A 23,366-nucleotide genomic window follows, 5' to 3' on the forward strand; every position below is an offset into this window, starting at 1 on the left:
TAGAAGTGGCTTAGAATTAGAATTTGTGCATGAGTAGCGATTACTGTGTATAATAAATGTATTTTGATTTGAATCTTACTAATCGGTGTATTGAGTTGTTGATCATTACTTGAACTTGAACCTCATGGCGGTATCATAAAGATACCTGGCGACTCGAGAGCAAAGGTTATAAAACAGTGCCAATTGAGCCAACCAAAAGTTAACAACATATCACTGGCGACTCTGGTGGGACGGTACAGTCAGTCAGATTAGAGCAGATTAGTGGACCCTTCTTTTGCAGGGACGGGACATCACTGTTGAAAGAACAAAGACCCACACCTTTTTAGCCGACAACCTACAGTACCCCGGAACCCCTCATGAATGTGAAATTATCTCTCCACACCACAACACAGGCCCCTTTATTGCTAACCCCCCCCCCCCCAGAAAGATAGGTAGTTCAACCCAGAGCCCCAAGTACACGGACACGTGCGAACCCATAAAGATTATTGTGGATGAATCTTCCACAATATTAGAAGGGAAGCGCATAACAGGATGCGGTATTTACGTCGAGGACGCGCAGGGACGCGCCCTAGAAGAAATAGCAATAAAACTTCCAGGACACTTAGGCGCGCAGGCAGCAGAACTTGCGGCCATCGCATACATAGTGGAACACCCAGATTCCTTCCCCAGCCCAGCAGACATATACTCGGACAGCCTCTATGTCTGCAACAGCCTTACGGAATTCCTACCCCTCTGGAAAGCAAGAGGATTTGTTTCCGCAGACGGAAATCCCCTCCCTTCAGCCCCATTGCTCCGTCACATTTTAGAGAGAGCACAGAACAGGACTTTTGGGATAGTCAAAGTTCATAGTCACCATCATTCCTCCCTCCCTGGAAATGTAAAAGGCGACACACTGGCTAAAGCAGGTTCCAGGCACGGATATTTATGGACACCCCCCGAAAGTGCCCCAGTAAATGCAGTTCAGGTCTCGCAGACTAATATCGATGATTTAGTGCAGGCCCAGAAGCAGGACAGCAATCTCAGGGAGATTTTGAAAGGAAACTATCCAGCCCCCTATGAGAGGTTTAAAAATGCTCTGACCACACATGACGGTGTGGTGTTAAAAGACACACTTTATGTGGTTCCTGAACAGGACAGGAATCAACTGATTTGTTTATTCCATGACGGTCATGGACATCAGGGAATCGATCCCACTACAGCCCACCTCAGGCAGCTCTGTTGGTGGCCGAGATTAAAGGGCGATGTAAATCACTACATTGAGAATTGCCTTATCTGTGCCCAGAACAACCCGGACAGATACGCCAAAAAGGCTCAGCTCAGTCACACCCGACCCGTTGATGGCCCCTGGACTAACCTCCAGATTGATTACATAGGACCATTGCCCCCTTCCAGGAATGGTTATAAATATGTACTTGTGGTGATAGACACGTTTACAAAATGGGTGGAAGCATTCCCATCCAGAACAAACACAGCAAAGACCACAGCCAAGATACTCACCCACCACATCTTTACGAGATGGGAACTACCCCGCAGCATTGAATCCGACCATGGTTCCCATTTTACAGGACGTGTCATGAAGAACGTCCTCACGATATTTGGCATTACCCAAAAATTCCACATTGCATACCACCCCCAGTCGAGTGGTATCGTGGAGCGCATGAATCGGACCCTAAAATCAACCCTCAGAAAAATGGTCCAGCAAAACAACACCACTTGGGACTCAGTCCTCCCTTTTGCGCTGATGTTTTTGCGAAATACAGTTTCCACATCCACAGGTTACACCCCACACACTCTCATGACTGGACGCCCCATGAAAGGCACAGAATTTTTATTGGGATTACACTTGACCAGCCCCGAAGTGACTGCCCTCACACACGAGAACGCAGTCAAACAATTAGTGGAGAATGCTAAAACGGCTCAGCTAGCAGCCGCAGTGAAATTGGGCACAAGAAAGAAACAGAGCAAGGCCTGTTTCGATAAGACAGTGCATGCGACTGAGTTCAGTGTGGGACAGCAAGTCATGCTCTCCGTATACAACCCCAGCTCATTCCTGTCACCAATGTATTCGGGTCCGTACTCCATTGCGGATAAAGTAAGCCCTTCCGTCTACAAAATAAAGTACCCCAATGGAAAGACTGCGTGGTTCCATATCAACCAGTTGAAGGCATATGGAACACAGTCTAACCACGCACATCACGTCATGCTCGACGCAGCAGACCACACCCCGCCCACAGCCAATGTAACCCTACCCTCCCCCAACACCTCCAGCCCAGCCACGGACTCAACCTCGACTCCACACCCAAAATATACACTCCGCCCCGGAACGCCCACAGACAGCAGCAGCGACAGCGACTGTGACTCAGACAATAGCCACAGCACGCCTCCCTACTATCCCCATGCAACAGGCCCCACACCCACCGAATCTGACCCCGATTCGAGTGATCCCTTCATGATCACTTTCCTAAACAAACCCCACCACCGACCTACAATGATGACCCCGATTCCATCCCCACAGAACTAGACACCACCTTTTGGCACCGAGATAATTCGTACAGACTAGTCCGGAACGACGAGAGCGATCCAAAATCTCACCATGCAGCCCTATCAGCCCTGATACACTCGAGAGTTTGGCATCCGGGAGAAGATGACGACTTGGAGTCTGACTCCCAAAACGAGAACCCCTTTGCGACCCTGTTTGCAACCGATAACTGAGGTATCCAGATGATGTTTTAAAAGGATCCGCTTGGGAGAAAACGGTGCCCTTTCTGATGGAACCTGCAGCATGTTTTCTGTTGTTTGTAGTGTTTTGTTAAATGTTGTATGTCAGACCGGAAAAAAAAATTTCCACAGCCCCACGCCCTTTCGGCCGAAACCTCTGAGAATTTGTCCACAGAGACTTGTTAAGGTCACAGACACCAGTTCAGAGGAACTCGCCTGTCGACGGAAACACAGACCCCCGTTCATAACTGCCCTTCTGGTTCGAGGGAAGAACCACTACGGCAGCCCCCCCCCACGATGACTACATTTCTTGCCCATTCTTGTCGGTTGCTCAGGCAGTGCAGAAACGGCATTGGGACCCGCCCTGCTTGAGAACCCCCCCCTCTGGTCAACTACGCTCGGGTAGGGCACACACGGCATTGGTCGCCGTCCTACCCGGGGACTCCATCCAAATCGTACCCGTCGCAGCCCATACGCACCTCATTTCGGCAAAGTTTTGTTCAAAAAGTTTTATTTTGTTTTCAGGTAACCCTGAGGTTGCCAACCCTCTGCTATTTACATCCTCAAACATTTGGATGGTAAATCGCACAGGCTGCGAGACGGCTCGCACTGGTTCAGTATTTGTAAGTGTGTCTTGTCCTGAAATTCGGTTTTTGAAAAAAAATGAGGGAGTCACACATAGTGACCAATTATAAAGGGAATAATTGGCACTAAACGACAGACAGGCTATCGTACGAGATATTAACACAAGGTAGTAACAGACACTATGCTTGACAGAACAAGAATCATGAGGACATCGTCCGCGTGGCTCATAACCCTAATGGACATTTGGTTGCGCACGAACGCGATCCCCCTGACCTCAACTCCCCCAGCCGTTAATGTTTCACTTCCCCACAGTACCCAGAGCCCAGTCACAAGCGACACCGCACCATCTTGGTGTGACAGGTTTATCACCTGGTACTCCCTGTCCTACGTGATAGAATCCCTATTGGTATTGGCGATACTCTGCTGCATCGTGCAGACTATTCGTCTGAGAAAATGGAGAAGGAGAGCCTACCGCGCTCGCACCCCGGTATATAGAATAAGATCCCCTATTTTCGGATATGACCAGGCCCCCGACACCCACAATCTATAATAAAGAGCATTCGTTTGCGATTTGTTATAAATAAAGAAATGTTCATGAGCAATTGTACAATCCTGAGCTTGACTGCCAAGCCAGAAAATGTGTATAAAACTGCTATGATTTTGTTTGTATGGTTTAGGAAGGTAGTGTGATGAAATGTTTGAGTGAGTGTAGTATATTAAGGATAGTTAGAGTTCCCATTTTCTTGTTTTGTAATGCATGTCCCTGTTTGACATAGCGCCCCTCAGAACTGTCAGTTAAAATTTTTTTGCATAGTTATGGTCAGTGTAGAGGCCATAGAAGAGTGCTCGCCGGGTCAGGGAATGAAAACCAACACAGTTATGTGATCCTTCACGCTTCGCGTTAGGATCACAAGGAGGGTGTGTAGCCACCTGGGTTGGCCAACTCCTGATGTAAAATGGAGAACAGCAAAGGCTGCAGGGAAATTCAGCCAACACAGGCAGAAACCAGCAGGTGCTAGTTTACTGTGTATTAAACTCTGCAAAAGCCCAGACAGCATCGATACAAGCAGCCATCTGCATAATAATGTAGCAGCCATCTACATACTGATGAGCGATCCCCGGGAACAATCGCAACATAAGGGACAAACAAAGCGAAGCCAGACTCACCGGCGCCAGCAGAAGCCAACACAAAAGAGGTTAACGGACCCCTCAAGACCACCCATCGATCAGGGAACCGCTCCAGTATTGGAGAAGTCGAACCAAGCGATTGGAACAAAGTCCAATCACTTGGAATCAGGTACAGGGTCCGCCCCGAAAGGCGGGAAGCCCCTGGGGACTATAAAGTTAAGCCCCAACGTTCAAATCGTTCTTCTTGACCGGGTCACTCAGCAACGCGAACCAAGCTTGACTGTGACCGGTTCATCTGCCACTGATATCCAGTAGGTCTTAAGTCAACGATTGCTGCGAGATAGGTGCTCCTAGCTACCAATCCGTACCAACTTCGAATCCCGCAGACTCAGAACCCGAACGAAAGGCCATTTGTTCCCCTGATCTGGTGGGCCAGTCCGAAGCTAAGTATAGGCCTGTTAGTCATAGACGTAGCTTAGACGTAGAATTTGTACATGAGTAGCGAATACTGTGTATAATAAATGTGCTTTGATTTGAATCTTACTAATCGGTGTATTGAGTTATTGATCATTACTTGAACTTGAACCTCGTGGCGGTATCATAAAGATACCTGGTGACTCGAGAGCAAAGGTTATAAAACAGAGCCAATGAAACCAACCAAAAGTTAGCAACACTATTAAAACTTGTTTACATCCACTATGTAATCTGCTGACCACACATCTCGTGTGTCTCAAAAACATGGGCAAGTTAGCTAACCTAAATCCCATCATGCATTGTGGTACTGCTTGTAGCCAGAGCCTGCATGATTATCACTGCTATGTCCTTAAAATACAGGTTTAAAGTTTAATAATGATTACTGGGTATACTTCCTGTAATTAATCTCAATCCCTAATAAACTAACCTATGTAAAACTACTCTCTTAGCATCCTAGCTATTCAGTTTTAAGAGGTCTCATCGCTGGACACCCCCTTCATGGTTAAGTATTTTTATAAGTGGAGACTGCAACCAAAGCCAATCATGTCCTTCATCTCTGCATTGCACCCAGAAAAATCACAAGGCACACAACATCCTAAATGTCAGATACTGTGGAGCAAATATGCGGCAGGACCTGACTATCTTGAAGTGACCCCTGACCATTCTTTTATTTACCATCGCCAACTCCAAACGACTGCCAAAAAGACCAAGACACAAGTGAACATCATCTATAGGATCATTGGCACAAATTGGCTGCACAAACCACCATCCTTCGTACTCCTGCTACTGTTCTGGTCTTCTTGACAGCTGAGCACTGTGTGCCATGTGGACCTCAAGTCATCTCACTCAACTCATTGACACACAATTTCATTCAATACTGAGGATAATCTCTCAAATCCTGAGATCAGCTGCAGTTCAGTGGTTACCAGCCCTCTCAAATATTCCCACTCCCCCAAATCGACAGGTTGCAGCAACTCGCAGAGAAATAATTTGTATCGGCACCAACTTGGACACCCCCATCCATAGAGACCTTCATGAACCACTAACTCGCCACAGTGCTCTACAAAACACTCTCTGGACAAAATCCAATATCATCAACTGCATTACACTGTTTCCTGGAGGAAAGCTTGCGCAGACAACACCCAAACTTTAAATGAACTCATTGGTCAGAATATTACGTGGTGCGAGCAGGCGTGTGCCCTACTCGACAACACGTGAAATCGTGTCTGAGGACGTCGGGCGTACATCATCGTGCTCTCACGCAATATTTCTCTCAACTGGCCAGCTCAGGAGTCAGAAGCACGCCTGCCAAAAATTAAGTGGGCAATTAAAACCATTAAATGGTCAATTCAAAGCAATCTCACATGGCTCGTCCACTTTCACCTTTTGGCGGGTGGGTAAATTGACCAGGCGACCTTTACCTCAATTCAGGTGTTGCTAACTTTCTCCTTGGTTCAGTTGCTCTGTTTTATTACCTTTGCTCTCGAGTCACCAGGTTTCTTAATGATACCGCCACGAGGTTCAAGTCCGAGTAATGATCAATAACCCAATACACCGATTAGTAAGATTCAAATCAAAGCACATTTATTAGACACAGTGTAGCGCACAAAGACTCCGTGAGACGAATAGAGTGAAGTCGATGAGGCTTTATTAAGCGTGTCTGTTCCCCAGCAGCCCGATAGTAAACTGGCCTGCGGGGGAAGGCACCGGCTTCTTATACTTCGCCTTCAGGGCGGAGCATGAGGTCAACGGCCAACCAGGACCCGGGATCTGTCAGCCAATGACATTAGGGCTTCCAGTCCCACATGACCCCCAATACATACTACCACATTCACCCCTTGTCAAAAATGAACCCGGCGGGGTGATGCTTCGTATGGTGGTAAGGGTTTACAGGGCTGGTCCTGGGAGGATAGAACAGTTACATGGTAGTACAGTATTGGACAGTATCGTCCTGTTACAACTATTTACAGAGGGTATAGGAAAACAAAATGTTCATTGGACAGTCCATCTTTGTTTTACATCGACGCCACGAGTCGGTCGGGCGGTCTGGTCGTCCGTGTCGATTGCCTCGGCCCCGGCGGTGGTGGTGGTGCTTGTACCAGCGTTGTCGCCTCCGGGAGCCGCACGGTTTCAGCTGTCGGTGCAAAGGGGAGGGGGACTGATCCTCCTGGGAAGGGGGCGGTCGCGGGGTGCGGCGGTGGCAGGAAGGGGGGCGGTTGGGTTGATGGTGTCGGGGGGGTGTGCGAGGTGCCGGCGGGCGCCAGATCCCGCAGGAAGACCGTGTCCTGTCGGCCGTCGGGGTACTCCACGTAGGCGTACTGGGGGTTTGCGTGGAGGAGGTGAACCCTTTCGACCAACGGGTCCGCCTTATGTGCCTGCACGTGCTTTCGGAGCAGGATGGGTCCTGGGGCCGCCAGCCAGGTCAGCAGCGACGTTCCAGAGGAGGACCTCCTAGGGAAGACAAGGAGACGCTTGTGAGGCGTTTGATTAGTGCTTGTACATAATAACGACCGGATGGAATGGAGAGCGTCCGGGAGGACCTCCTGCCACCGTGAAACTGGGAGATCCCTGGACCGTAGGGCCAGTAGGACGGCCTTCCAGACCGTGCCGTTCTCCCTTTCTACTTGCCCGTTCCCCCGGGGGTTGTAGCTGGTCGTCCTGCTTGAAGCTATGCCCTTGCTGAGCAGGAACTGGCGCAGCTCGTCACTCATGAAAGAGGACCCCCTGTCGCTGTGGACGTATGCGGGGTAACCGAACATCGTGAAGATGCTGCTCAGGGCTTTAATGACTGTGGCCGCGGTCATGTCGGAGCAGGGAATGGCAAAAGGGAAGCGGGAGTATTCGTCCACTACATTAAGGAAATACGCGTTGCGGTCGGTGGAGGGGAGGGGCCCTTTGAAATCGAGACTGAGGCGTTCAAAGGGGCGGGAAGCCTTAATCAGGTGCGCTCCATCTGGCCTGAAAAAATGCGGTTTGCATTCTGCGCAGATGTGGCAGTCCCTTGTGACTGTATGGACCTCCTCTAAGGAGTATGGGAGATTGCGGGACTTGATGAAGTGGTAAAACCGAGTGACCCCCGGGTGGCAGAGGTCCTCGTGGAGGGCTTGGAGGCGGTTAATTTGTGCGTTGGCACATGTGCCGCGGGATAGGGCATCGGACGGCTCGTTCAGCTTTCCGGGCCGGTACAAGATCTCATAGTTGAAGGTGGAGAGTTCGATCCTCCACCGCAAGATCTTGTCGTTCTTGATCTTGCCCCGCTGTGCATTATCGAACATGAAGGCTACCGACCGTTGGTCAGTGAGGAGAGTGAATCTCCTGCCGGCCAGGTAATGCCTCCAATGTCGCACAGCTTCCACTATGGCTTGGGCTTCCTTTTCCACTGAGGAGTGGCGGATTTCTGAGGCGTGGAGGGTTCGGGAGAAGAAGGCCACGGGTCTGCCCGCTTGGTTAGGGGTAGCCGCTCGAGCTACGTCAGAGGCGTCGCTCTCGACCTGGAAGGGGAGGGACTCGTCGATGGCGCGCATCGTGGCCTTTGCGATGTCCGCTTTGATGCGGCTGAAGGCCTGGCAAGCCTCTGTCGACAGAGGGAAAGTCGTGGTCTGTATTAGGGGGCGGGCCTTGTCTGCGAACTGGGGGACCCACTGGGCGTAGTACGAAAAGAACCCCAGGCAGCGTTTCAGGGCTTTTGGGCAGTGCGGGAGGGGAAATTCCATGAGTGCGCGCATACGTTCGGGGTCGGGGCCTATTATCCCATTGCGCACTATGTAGCCCAGAATGGCTAGCCGATCGGTGCTAAAAACGCACTTGTCCTCGTTGTACGTGAGGTTCAAGGCTTTGGCGGTCTGGAGGAATTTTTGGAGGTTGGCGTCGTGGTCCTGCTGATCGTGGCCGCAGATGGTTACATTGTCGAGGTACGGGAACGTGGCCCGTAACCCATGTTGATCAACCATTCGGTCCATCTCCCATTGGAAGACCGAGACCCCGTTTGTGACGCCAAAAGGGACCCGTAGGAAATGGTATAATCGCCCGTCTGCCTCGAAGGCTGTGTACTTGCGGTCACTTGGGCGGATGGGGAGCTGATGGTAGGCGGACTTGAGGTCCACGGTGGAGAAGACTTTATACTGGGCAATCCGATTGACCATGTCGGATATGCGGGGGAGAGGGTACGCGTCTAGTTGTGTGTACCTGTTGATGGTCTGGCTGTAGTCAATGACCATCCTTTGTTTCTCCCCTGTCTTCACTACTATCACCTGCGCTCTCCAGGGACTATTGCTGGCCTGGATTATGCCCTCCTTTAGTAGCCGCTGGACTTCGGAGCGAATGAAGGTCCGGTCCTGGGCGCTGTACCGTCTGCTCCTAGTGGCGACGGGTTTGCAATCCGGGGTGAGGTTCGCAAACAAGGACGGGGGTTGCACCTTGAGGGTGGCGAGGCCGCAGATAGTGAGTGGGGGTATGGGGCCGCCGAATTTAAATGTAAGGCTCTGTAGGTTACATTGAAAATCTAAGCCCAGCAAGGTGGGGGCACAGAGTTGGGGAAGGACGTTAAGTTTGTAGTTTTTGAATTCCCTCCCCTGTACCGTTAGGGTAACTATGCAGAATCCCTGGATCTGTACGGAGTGGGATCCTGCAGCTAGGCAAATCTTTTGTGCGCTGGGGTAGGTAGTTAAGGAACAGCGTCTTACCGTGTCGGGATGTATAAAACTTTCCGTGCTCCCGGAGTCGACTAGGCATGGCGTCTCGTGGCCGTTAATTAGGACCGTTGTCGTCGTCGTCTGGAGAGTCCGGGGCCGAGCCTGATCGAGCGTAACCGAAGCGAGCCGTGGTTGTAGTAGTGGGGTGGGGTCCGTTGTTGCCGTCCAAGATGGCGTCGGGGATGGACAAAATGGCCACCCCCATACATCGCACGTGGCTGAGGGGTCACAAGATGGCGTCGGGTGTGGACAAAATGGCTGCCCCCATGCGTCATACAGGTCGGGGGCGGTCCAAGATGGCGGCGCCCCTCCTCCCCTCGTGGTGGTCGGGACCCAAAATGGCGGCGTCTGCGGGTCGCACAGGGTGTGCTGGGGAGCGCTAGGACCGCGTGGAGTTCCTGCACTGCGAGCGCCAGGGCCGCGGGCGCTAGGACCGCGTGGAGCTCCCTCACCGCGAGCGCCAGAGCCGCGGGCGCTAGGACCACGCGGAGCTCCCTCGCTGGGGACAGCGGTGGTCGGGGCCCAGGTAGGTTGCACCGGCGGGTCAGTCATGGGGCCGCGAGCGCTGGGACCATGCGGAGCTCCCTCGCCGGGGACAGCGGTGGTCGGGGCCCAGGTAGGTTGCACCGGCGGGTCAGGCGTGGGGCGCGGGACGGGGACGGGGGTGAGGGCCCAGGTCGGCGGCGCCGGCGGGTCAGTCGTGGGGCTGCGAGCGCTGGGACCGTGCGGAGCTCCCTTGCCGGGGACAGCGGTGGTCGGGGCCCAGGTAGGTTGCACCGGCGGGTCAGGCGTGGGGCGCGGGACGGGGGTGAGGGCCCAGGTCGGCGGCACCGGCGGGTCAGGCGTGGGGCCGCGAGCGCTGGGACCGTGCGGAGCTCCCTCGCCGGGGACAGCGGTTGTCGGGGTCCAGGTAGGTGGCGCCGGCGGGTCAGGCGTGGGGCGCGGGACGGGGGTTAGGGTGGCGTTAGGGATGCGAAAAATCCCCTCCTCTCCGTGGAGAGTGTTGGCCGGCACCCAAATCGGGAGCGCCGGCGGCGGGTCGTACATGGACTGCGGGGAGGGGGGTTGGGGAGCGTAGGCGGCGTGCAGGGCTCCCAGTTCTCCCGGGACCGCGGTGGTCGGGACCCAAAATGGCGGCGTCTGCGGGTCGCACATGGCGTGCTGGGGGGGTTGGGAGGCATATACTGCCTGTAGGGCTCCCTGTGGCCCCGGGACGGCGGCGACCTCGCGGGATCGGCACACCACCACATAGTGGCCCTTTTTCCCGCAGCTTTTGCAGATGGCTGCGCGGGCCGGACAGCGTTGTCGGGGGTGCTTCGCCTGGCTGCAGAAATAACTGCGGGCGCCCCCGGTGCGACTCGGCGTTTGCCGGTGGGGTGTCCGGGGGGGGGGGGTTTGCCACGACGGGTACGTACGGGGCCCAATGGCCTGCCGCGCGGTCGGAGCCGTAGGCGCGGGTATTACGCGCGGCTACGTCCAGCGAGGCTGCTAGGGCCCGTGCCTCTGAGAGTCCTAGCGACTTTTTTTCTAGAAGTCTTTGGCGGATTTGGGAGGATTGCATACCTGCCACAAAAGCGTCGCGCATTAACATGTCCATATGTTCGTTTGCATTCACCGACGGGCAGCTGCAGGCTCTTCCCAAAATCAGCAGCGCGGCGTAGAACTCGTCCATCGATTCTCCGGGAGCTTGCCGTCTTGTCGCGAGCTGGTAGCGAGCGTAGATTTGGTTAACTGGGCGAACGTAGAGACTTCTCAGTGCTGTGAACGCCGTCTGGAAATCGTGGGTGTCTTCAATGAGGGTGAAAATCTCCGTGCTGACCCTCGAGTGCAGGACCTGCAGTTTTTGTTCGTCTGAGACTCGGCCTGTGGTCGATCTGATGTAGGCCTCGAAGCAAGTCTGCCAGTGTTTGAAGGCTGCTGCCGCATTCACTGCGTGGGGGCTGATCCTCAGGCATTCTGGAATGATCCTGAGCTCCATAGTCCTTTTTAGGCACGCTTAATAAATTGTAGCGCACAAAGACTCCGTGAGACGAATAGAGTGAAGTCGATGAGGCTTTATTAAGCGTGTCTGTTCCCCAGCAGCCCAATAGTAAACTGGCCTGCGGGGGAAGGCACCGGCTTCTTATACTTCGCCTTCAGGGCGGAGCATGAGGTCAACGGCCAACCAGGACCCGGTATCTGTCAGCCAATGACATTAGGGCTTCCAGTCCCACATGACTCCCAATACATACTACCACACACAGTAATCGCTACTCATGCACAAATTCTACGTCTAAGCTACTTCTACAACTAACAGGCCTATACTTAACTTCGGACTGGCCCCCCAGGTCAGGGGAACAAATGGCCTTTCGTTCGGGTTCTGAGTCTGCGGGATTCGAAGTTGGTACGGATTGGTAGCTAGGAGCGCCTATCTCATAGCGAGCGTTGAATTAAGATTTACTTTGGTCGGTGGTCACTGCACCGTTCATGGTCAATGTTGGTTCGTGTTGCTGGGTGACCCGGGCAGGACGAAGAGGTGAAGAGAGCGAGTTGAACTTGGGGCATAACTCTTATAGTCCCCAGCGGCTTCCCGCCTTTCGGGGCGGACCCTGTACCTGGTCCCAAGTGATTGGACTTTGTCCCAATCGCTTGGTTCGATTTTCTCCAATACTGGAGCGGTTCCCTGATCGATGGGCGGTCTTGAGGTGCTCGTTCACCTCCTTTGTGTTGGCTCCTGCTGGCGCCGAGGAGTCTGGCTTTGCTTTGTGTGTCCAAAATGTTACTTATTGTTCCCGGGGATTGCTCATCAGTATGCAGATGGCTGCTATATTGTTATGCTGATGGTCGCTGGTATCGATGTTGTCTGGCCTTTGCAGAGTATTAATACACAGCAAACCTGCAGCTGCTGGTTTCTGTCTATGTTGGCTGACTTTCCCATCAGCCTTAGCCGTTCGCCATTTTAAATCGGGAGTTGGCCAATTTAGGTGGCTACACAGGGCAGAATGAAATATCTGGGATGCAACTTAATTTAAAAATGATGTCTGAGGAATGAATACTGCTGCCAGGTTTGACCGTGCTGCACAGAAACAGTTTGCAGCATTTTGTTCAGCACTTTTAATTTATACTGATCTACTCCCTGAGACAGGCCTGAAGCAGCTGTCCGCCTTGAGGAAGCGCCCTTTTCTGGTTGTTCACCCTCTTCCCATCATCCCTGGCAGCACAGGGCCTTTCTCACTGTTGCCCGTTAATTGGCTGATTGCAGCCAATCGCGGAGGTGCTTGTGGTGTCTACTTCCGGGCCCGACAATTGCACATGCCCAATGAGCTCAAAATTCAGACCATTGCTGGCAACCTAACACCTCAACAACCAGGATTCAATATGCCCAGAGCATGTGGACAACCCTCAATAGAATACAGACTGGACATGGCCAATGCGGCTATCCTGAGATATACGGTGGCATCTCAAAACCTCAGGAAACATTGACCAAACTGTGGCACACAGAAAAACATCTCACCCAAGACTCATGTTTGAGGACGACATCCTGGAGTTACACTTATCCTCCAGCAGGGCATTGGACTAGAGAGGCAGCTTGACATTAAAACTAAGATCATCAGTCCCCCATGGTGGGCTTGGTATCTCCAGGAATCAACAACCGGGACACTGCTGTGAGCAAAAATCAGACGGGACATTAAAAGAGGTGTTTTCATTTTTGTTTTCTTGGAACATTTCTCTTTATCAGATATAAAAATAATAAAAATGGTTGATGGATAGAAAGAAGAAGAAGGTGGCAGCAATGTTTGGAAATAGCTTTAAATCTGCCTGGACAGACCTGGTGAACTTAGACCGCATTGTCTGACATTGTTCCATTGTTTTATTACATTAGATTGGATATTTAAGGAAGGTCTAATGCAGGTAGGGAATATACAGTGAATGGTAGAACCCTCAAGAGTATTGACAGTCAGAGAGATCTCGGTGTACACGTCCACAGGTCACTGAAAGGGGCAACACAGGTGGAGAAGGTAGTCAAGAAGGCATACGGCATGCTTGCCTTCATTGGCCGGGGCATTGAATATAAGAATTAGCAAGTCATGTTGAAGCTGTATAGAACCTTAGTTAGGCCACACTTGGAGTACAGTGTTCAATTCTGGCTGCCACACTACCAGAAGGATGTGGAGGCTTTAGAGAGGGTGCAGAAGAGATTTACCAGTATGTTGCCTGGTATGGAGGGCATTAGCTATGAGGAGTGGTTGAATAAACTCGGTTTGTTCTCACTAGAACAACAGAGGTTGAGGGGCGACCTGATAGAGGTCTACAAAATTATGAGGGGCATAGACAGAGTGGATAGTCAGAGGCTTTTTCCCAGGGTAGAGGGGTTAATTACTATGGGGCATAGGTTTAAGGTGCGAGGGGCAAGGTTTAGAGGAGATGTACGAGGCATGTTTTTTACATAGAGGGTAGTGGGTGCCTGGAACTCGCTGCCGGAGGAGGTGGTGGAAGCAGCGATGATAGTGACATTTCAGGGGCATCTTGACAAATACATGAATAGGATGGGAATAGAGGGATACGGACCCAGGAAGTGTAAAAGATTTTAGTTTAGATGGGAAGCATGGTCGGCACAGGCTTGCAGGGCCGAAGGGCCTGTTCCTGTGCTGTACTTTTCTTTGTTCTTTGTTCTTTATTTATTTGTTCCTTATTCTTTGCAGTGAGATTTCCCACTAGACACCTCCATTCAAAGTGCTTTGCCTGACAAACTTTACCCTGTATATCATCACTGACTCAGTCTCAGTGTAAAGTGCAGCAAAAAATGTGAATAATAATAATAATCTTTACTAGTGTCACAAGTAGGCTTACATTAATACTGCAATGAAGTTACTATGAAAAGCCTCTAGTCGCCACATTCCGGCGCCTGTTCGGGTACACTGAGGGCGAATTCAGAATGTCCAATTCACCTAACAACATCTTTCGGGACTTTGTGGGAGGAAACCAGAGCACCCGGAGGAGACGCACGCAGACACGGGGAGAACGTGCAGACTTCGCACAGACAGTGACCCAAGCCGGATTTCGAACCTGGGCCACTGGCCCTGGGATGCAAAAGTGCTAACCACTGTGCTACCTTGTATTGTTGAAAACGCAGACAAGCTGTCGAAGTTTTTCAACTTGCACTCATCAGGACGGGCTGGAAGAATGCCAAATCTCAAAAGCAGCCATGATTTATACTGCGTAAGGCCAGTGTGCTGATTGGTTGGCAAGTTAGTTTTGGTTGGTTGAGGTGTTGCCATGCAGAATGCACCATGGAGCTATTGTTCCTCATGCCCTTGTTTAAGACGGCAATGTCTCAACATGTACCTTTTGCCTGCAGAGGGACTGGGTGCTGCATCTTGTGACAGCAGAAAATGTCCCATTTCAAACTTTGTTGCTAAAAGGAAGCTCAAGGATCACCAGCTCATTTCTGCTCCTATTCAGGGAATACTGTTTTCCACACCAACCGTGCCATGGGGGAGGTGGGGTGCGCCCAGTTCGGTTTGAAATAAGAGAACTGGGGAAAACCAGGTAAGATTTTCCCTGAGCATCAATATGCCAGGTGCACCTGTTGATTTATGTAACTGCAAACACCAGCGTTGACTCACTTTCTACTCATCAGGTCTGTCACGGAAATAATAGGATTGCATGAAGTTAATCACAGTGCACATGATATATTCCAACCTGTTACCATTTCACAGCACTAAGACAGGACATCTAGCTGGCATAATTAACCATGTAACCCAGAGTCACTCCTTCGTCCTTCTAAACTTGCAAAATCAACCATGGTGCAGTTTACTGCACCACATGTAAACATACAATTATTCTTGAATGACTGCACAGTGTTCCGGCTTGTACTGCAGTGTTTTATTGATCAAAAAACCTATGCAGAAGGTCCCCATAAAATCCAGACGTTTGTAGTATCAATGGAACATTCAGCTCAATGTATCTGAGCCAGTTCTTTGCCTGAACTGATAAAACCAAATCTAATCCTATTGCCCTGCTCTCCCCATCATCCTGTACCTGCTTCAATCTTTATCCAATTTCCCTTTAAAAGTGGCCATAGTCTGTATTCCAACCAGCAAAACATTCCTTGCTCCAATAACACACGATGTAAAGGTATTTCTCTTCATTGAGTAATAATTCTTCAGGGTCTGCAGAAAGCCGACAGAATTCGACTATGGTCCACTGAGACTATCCCATAAACGATGTTGTAATTCATGATCCACAGTGTTCCCCACTCAGCAGGAGATATGAATCTGCCGGGGGTAGTCAAAATACGAAACATCCTCAAAAGCCCTCGGCTGATTCGGGATAAACCAATTCTGGGAAATTCTATTTAGTGCTCCCCTACCACTCCGCACTTGAAGGATATCAAAATGAGTGTAGACGTCACATAGATACACTGAACAGAAATCATTTAGATCTGAATGCATGTTGGGGGTGTCTGTGAATGAATATTTCCAGGGGAAGGAAAGGTTAGTGTTATTAAGAGCAGCCTACACTAAAGATGTTTGAGTGGGAGATAACGCTAGATCTAGAATCATAGAATCCCTACAGTGCAGAAGGTGGCCACTCCGCCCTTCGAGTCTAAACTAAACCTTCAAAAGAGCACCCTACCTAGGGCCCATCCCCCATCCTATCCCCATAACCCTGCCTAGGGAAATGTAGCATGGCCAATCTACCTAACCTGCGCACCTTTGGACTGTGGGAGGAAACCGGAGCATCCAGATGAAACCCCCGCAGACATGAGGAGAACGTTCAAACTCCACACAGATAGTCACCTAAGGCTGGAATTGAACCCAGGTCCCTGGCGCTGTGAGGCAGCAGTGCTAACCATTGTGTCACCTCATACACTGAATAAATGGAATAGAAATGGATTGCCTTTCATAGAATTTCATAGAATTTACAGTGCAGAAGGAGGCCATTTGGCCCATCGAGTCTGCACCGGCTCTTGGAAAGAGCACTCTACCCAAGCCCACACCTCCACCCTATCCCCATAACCCAGTAACCCCACCCAACACTAAGGGCAATTTTAGACACTAAGGGCAATTTAGCATTGCCAATCCACCTAACCTGCACATCTTTGGACTGTGGGAGGAAACCAGAGCACCCGGAGGAAACCCACGCACACACGGGGAGAACGTGCAGACTCCGCACAGACAGTGACCCACGCCGGGAATCGAACCTGGGACCCTGGAGCTGTGAAGCAATTGTGCTAACCACCATGCTACGGTGCTGCCCACTTTGCCTTACCTTGACTTGCTCAGTAATATCATTAAACTTTCTCTGGCATAACCTCCAGGTTCACTGTATGTTTTTTCTTTAGTCTTTCATGGGACATGAGTGACTGGTCAGGCATTTGCTGCTCATTCCTAATTGCCCTGGAGAATGTGGTGGTGAGCCACATTCTTGAACCGCTGCAGTCCTGGAGTTCCAGGACTTTGACCCAGTGACAGTGGAGGAACAGCAACATAGTTCCACATCAGGATGGAGTGTGGCATGGAGGGGAACTTGCAGGTGGTGGTGTTCCCATGTGTCTGATGCCCTTGTCCTTCTCAGTGGTAGAGGGAATGGGTTTAGATGGTGCTTTTGAAGCAATCTTGGCAAGCTGCTACAGGGCATTGTGTAGATGATATACATTGCTACTGCCACTCTGCATTGGTGATGGAGGTAGTGAATCCTGGGCAGCATGGTAGCACTGTGGCTTCACAGCACCAGGGTCCCAGGTTCAATTCCCATCTGGGTCACTGTCTGAACGTTCTTGCCGTGTCTGCGTAGGTTTCCTCCGGATGCTCCGGTTTCCTCCCACTAGTCTCGAAAGACGTGTTGTTAGGTAATTTGGACATTCTGAATTCTCCCTATGTGTACCCGAACAGGCGCCAGAATGTGACGATTAGGGATTCTTCACAGTAAATTCATTGCAATGTAAGCCTACTTGTGACAATAAAGATTATTTTTTTAAAAGGTGGTGGATATGGGGTGCCAGTCATGTGGGCTGCTCTGTCCTAGTTGGTATTGGGCTTCCTGAGTATGTAGCTAATGGAATTCAGCCTGAAACCATCTCCCACCAATCATGTTGGAACCAGGACAAAGAACAAAGAAAGGTAAGCACAGGAACAGGCCCTTTGGCCCTCCAAGCGTGCGCCGACCATGCTGCCCGTCTCAACTAAAATCTTCTACACTTCCGGGGTCCGTGTCCCTCGATTCACATCCTATTCATGTATTTGTCAAGATGCCCCTTAAACGTCACTATCGTCCCTGCTTCCACCACCTCCTCCGGCAGCGAGTTCCAGGCACCCACTACCCTCTGTGTAAAAAACTTGCCTCATACATCTCCTCTAAACCTTGCCCCTCGCACCTTAAATCTATGCCCCCTGGTAATTGACCCTGGGAATTGTAATTGACATACCCTGGGAAAAAGTCTCTGACTAGTCACTCTGTCTATGCCCCTCATAATTTTGTAGACCTCTATCAAGTCGTCCCTCAACCTCATTCCAGTGAGAACAAACCAAGTTTCTTCAACCTCTCCTCATAGCTAATGCCCTCCATACCAGGCAACATCCTGGTAAATCTCTTGTGCACCCTCTCTAAAGCCTCTACATCCTTCTGGGTAGTGCGGCGACCAGAATTGAACACTATACTCCAAGTGTGGCCTAACTAAGGTTCGACACAGCTGCAAAATGACTTGCCAATTTTTATACTCAATGCCCCAGCCAATGAAGGTAAGCCTGCTGTAAGCCTTCTTGACTACCTACTCCACCTGTGTTGCCTCTTTCATTGACCTGTGGACCTGTACACCTAGATCTCTCTGACTGTCAATACTCTTGAGGGTTCTACCATTCACTGTATATTCCCTACCTGTATTAGACCTTCCAAAATGCATTACCTCACATTTGCCGGATTAAACTCCATCTGCCACCTCTCCGCCCAAGTCTCCAAACGATCTAAATCCTGCTGTATCCACTGACAGTCCTCATTGTTATCCGCAATTCCACCAAACTTTGTGTCGTCCGCAAACTTACGAATCAGACCAGTTACATTTTCCTCCAAATCATTTATATATACTATGAACAACAAAGGTCCCAGCACTGAACCTTGCGGAACGCCACTAGTCACAGCCCTCCAATCAGAAAAGCACCCTCCCATTGCGCCTCTCTGCCTTCTATGACCTAGCCAGTTCTGTATCCATCTTGCCAGCTCACCTCTGATCCCGTGTGACTTCACCTTTTGTACCAGTCTGCCATGAGGGACCTTGTCAAAGGCCTTACTGTCCATGTAGACATCATCCACTGCCCTACCTGCATCAATCATCTTTGTGACCTCCTCGAAAAACTCTATCAAGTTAGGCAGCTTTCCTTGAGGGTCGGTCAAATTCTGACCTTAATAAAGTCCCCAGCTCCTGTGGCTTGTCCAGCCATTCAAATTCCTCTGGCTTGTTCCAATAATTAGGGCATTTTCTGCATTGTCATGTGAGCGCTCGCGTCCACATTCCAAATTAAGGAGAGCTCAATTCAATGGAATCAAGACCCTGTTGGCACTGACAGAATGCTGCTCACCTGTAATTTCTTGCAGTTGGAAAGATGGCTCATTGAGGGGAAATTTCCCTCTTTGTGCTGCGAGGGAATCTGCGTGGAGCCAACTGCCAACACATTCACCCCCTGGCAGTGAAGATGAAAATGTACTCCCATTAACTCTGCCCCTCTCCCTCCAAGCACTGCCTGATCCCCACCCCCGCATCCCAGGCAATCCCCACCATTTTCCTGAGCGTCAGATTTCTTCCAACCTGTGAATGTTTTGCTGCTTTTTATTTGTGTGTTTTGAAACTAAGCCTGACAGTTCATAAGCTAATTTTATGCTGTTCCTTGTATGCCTAAGGCACATTTATTTTTGACCGATGTTTGATATATTTCACACCCGCCACAATTAAAACAAATTTGCCATTTATCTCCCCCATTTGCATTACTTGTTTAAATCCCTTTGTAAACCTTTCCCTGCAGCCCTATATTTCCTGCTATTTTAGTTCCTCACAAATTGGACAGGCATGCAGTTAGTGTTAGTATTCAGGTCAGTTATGTAGCTTCGATACAACATGGGCCTAAATACTAATTACCAGAACACCATTGATTTACCTCCAGTTTGACAGGAGTTTTCTTATTTCCCTATTTTTAAACCAATCATTATTGAGTGCCATGCTCTATTCTGGGTCCCCATGACTCCTTGTTTAATTTGAAGTCCCACGGATGAAAAATTGTCACAAACATTTTTGCAAGTCCAAATAAACGCCGCCGTACTTTCTACTTTATCTGCGGAGCACTCAAATATATCAAGGTTTATCAGACAGACCCAGTCATTCTAAATCTATGCTAACTGTTATAACTTTTTGGTTTACTGTTTCTCAATCAGCTCATAGCATGGTATCCATTATGTGGCCTGTATCTCACATTGGCTGAATGGATGTGCATTTGTCAAGCACCAGTCCTATATTTCTTTTGACATTTAGACCTTTGTGCATTTTGATAATATCAGAGAGAGTGATGCATAATCAGTTGGTGTGTGCTGGAGTATATTATAAAGTCGGAGTACATTAAAAATGCTCAGATAATGTCATAACGTCTAGCGATTGGAATATACTCCCCCTCCACTTATCCAGAACTATAGAATTCCTGCAGCGCAGAAGGAGGCCATTTGACCCATCGAGTCTGCACCACCCCCCAACCTCCCAACCTATCCCCGTGACCCCACCTAACCTACACATCTTTGGACACTAAGGGGGTGTCCGAAGGGAAACCAAAGGTGGGAGGAAACTGGAGGACCCGGAGGAAACCCACGCAGACATGGGGAGAAAGTGCAAACTCCAAACAGACAGTGACCCAAGGCCGGATTTGAACCGGGATCCCGGGTGCTGTGAGGCAGCCGTGCTAACCATTGTGCCACCGTGCTGGGTGAAGGCCCCAACACGGGGTGCTGGGTGAGGGCCCCCCTACCACACCACCAATTGAAGCCCTTAAGAGAGCAATTAATGCCCACTTAAGGTTCTTGTTCTACTGCCGCTGATATTCACCCATTGCCGAGTGAGGGAGTGGTCATGCGGGAAGCACAGAAAGCAAGCCCTGTTGTGTTTGCTCGTGAGCTCGCAGGGAGGTCCCTCATTGTCAGGCGCTTCATGCCCGATCGAGGGACCTGGAATCTGGAAGATGGAGGGTGACTGAAAGCCACCCGCCTGCCATTGCTGCTGACACCCTAGTGTCCCTGGTGCTTCCAGCAATGGACACTACAAGCCTCTGATTAGCCCCTGGGTTCCTTGATCCCAGGCATTGGCCAGTGTTTACTCAGGGTTAGTGGCTACAATCAGATTGGTGAGAGTTGGGTAACAGAGGAAGAGCAGCAAAGGATAGCAGAATGGTAAACTGAGTGAAAGGGTCAGTGAGGTTGAGGAGGTGATTAAGTAGGAATAGTGCACCATGGTCACAGTTACAGGAAATATCATTTATAACTTTGGTTAAGGCTGTTTTGGAGTTGTGAGATAGTAGAAACATAATTGAGGGACGACAGACAGGCTGTTGTAAGATGAATGGGAACAGAAAAGGAGGGAGACAAGATGTTCAAGAATAATAGGGTTGGAGATGAGCTCCAGGTTTGCAATAAAGAGGAATAAAGGGTGGACTTAGTCAAGGAGACATTAATAATAATTTTGAAAGGGAGGTAAACAGTGTGCCAGCTGGCAAGAAGCTCAGAATTTTGCACAGGACTTCAAGTGTAGTGTTACTCGACTCGAAGGGCTGAATGGCCTGCTCCTATTTTCTATGCTTCAATAAGTGAAGTCTTTATAAGTGGCTTCTCTGCTTTATAATTCTATCCCATTAAAAATGTTTTCTTTGCATCTTTCATGGCCTTGTTAATGGTTTTAATGATTCCTTTTGCTCCTTTACCCTATTTAGACACTTTCCAAGGTGTATGTGACCTTTCTATTCATCCAACCAAAAAGTCCCGCTTCATAATTATCTATGTCGAAATTTGTTTGCCATTTATACTCTCATTCTGGAAGTTTTAATGATTGTATTATCTTGCTGCCTTCCTCAGTATTAACTTTACTTCCCAACGTGATGATTCTTTCTGGAGGAATTGGAAGCTTCCAGAAACCTAGTTCTCTATGTTTAACCTGGTCAAATCAGCAGTTAGGTTAACCAATCTTAGTGATTCTGGAATTATGTTTTATATTTTAAAAATCCAACTTTTTCAACCATTGGTTGTTAACAATAGGCCAATTAGCTACAAAGGATAATATCACCTGGCAGATTGTGTTGGTTTATTTATATGAAATCCACTATCTCTTATAGACAGTGACATAAGACAGTTAAAACCCTGCAATATCGCAATAAAGAATTCACTTTAAAACTAGTATTGTTCACTTTTGGGACTATTCGGGTTTAGCTCTCCCTGGTCATAGAGGTCTACAGCTCAGAAAAGGTCCTTCAGCCCACAGTGTCTGTGCCTGTCAAAAACAACCACCTAAGTATTCTAGTCCCATTTTCCAGCACTTGGCCCATAGCATGTACGCCTTGATATCGCAAGTGCACGCTAGCTGTGTATCTGGTGGTCTATCTCCATACTGCTGAATTAATTCAATGTTTAACATAAGGAAGAATTGGCAGACAATTGCTGATATATGCAAAGATAAACTTTACAATCCACAGGCTCACTCAGCAAGCATTAAGTAATTTCCTCTCACCAGATGGTTTAATTTTGAACATCCTAAACAATTTCTGCTTTTTTGATTCCTCCTTATTTTACATTTAGTCCACAGCAAAGGGCATGTACCTACTTCTACTTCAGCTCCACATGATATTAGCTGGATTTTGCAGAACGCCATGTTTCCTGCTCCCTGGTCGGTGGGGTGGGGGAGCTCAGCCATGATCCCGACAGCTGTCACATAGTAATTTAACACTAGCAGCAGCAGTAATTATTTTAAGGCAAGACTCCAGCCCCCTTAGAGAGCTGTTGGCCAATTGGATGGCCGGCAGCTCTGTCGTCCCAGCAGTGCCAGCTGGCTCTAGTGGCCACTGCTGGGACTACAAGCAGTCCCACCCGCACCGAGGAGCCCACCGAAGTGTGAGGTCAGGGTATCAACAAGAGAGGAGCTGTGCATGAAAGGCTGAGTAAAGAGGTTTTTTGGGGGGTGGGGTTGGGGGGAGGGGGGGGGGGGGGGGTTGTTGTTGTAGTCTGTATTAGGGGTATTACGGTACCTAGGTTGAGGCGCCCCACCTTGGCTGGAGTCTCAGGACCCCGATTCGGATGACCACACACCGCCCGAGGAAAATTATCTTTTACCACGTGTCGCCTCGGTGACCCTGGACCAGTCTCGGCACCGAACGCTCTCGACCGCGACGACGACCGTGCTCATCAACGGGCGCAAAACATCCTGCTTGATCGACTCCGGGAGCGCAGAGAGCTTCATACACCCCAACACGGTAAGTTGATGTTCTCTTCCCATACACCCAGTTAACCAAAAAATCTCCCTGGCCTCCAGGTCTCACTCTGTAGAGATCAAGGGGTTCTGTGTAGCGAACCTCATGGTCCAGGGAAGAGAATTAAAAAATTTCCGACTCTACGTCCTCCCTCACCTCTGCACTGCCACGCTCCTGGGATTGGACTTCCAATGCAACCTCCAGAGCTTAACTTTTAAATTTGGCGGCCCTATACCCCCCTCACTGTCTGCAGCATCGCGACCCTCAAGGTCGACCCGCCTTCCCTTTTTGCAAACCTCACCCC

The 23,366-nt window shown here is 49.9% G+C and overlaps 1 long non-coding RNA gene across 1 annotated transcript in view; it reads right to left on the minus strand.

Annotated features, from left to right (window-relative positions):
• Positions 1–22,518, minus strand: part of LOC140397991 (uncharacterized) — a 288,188-nt gene extending 265,670 nt beyond the window's left edge. Inside the window, exon 1 of the long non-coding RNA XR_011937374.1 lies at positions 22,420–22,518. This is a non-coding gene — a long non-coding RNA (uncharacterized lncRNA). The remainder of the gene's footprint in view (positions 1–22,419) is intronic.
• Positions 22,519–23,366: the final 848 nt, after the last annotated feature.

The sequence above is a fragment of the Scyliorhinus torazame genome, chromosome 21, assembly GCF_047496885.1.
Source record: "Scyliorhinus torazame isolate Kashiwa2021f chromosome 21, sScyTor2.1, whole genome shotgun sequence".
NCBI classification, from domain to species: Eukaryota; Metazoa; Chordata; class Chondrichthyes; order Carcharhiniformes; family Scyliorhinidae; genus Scyliorhinus; species Scyliorhinus torazame.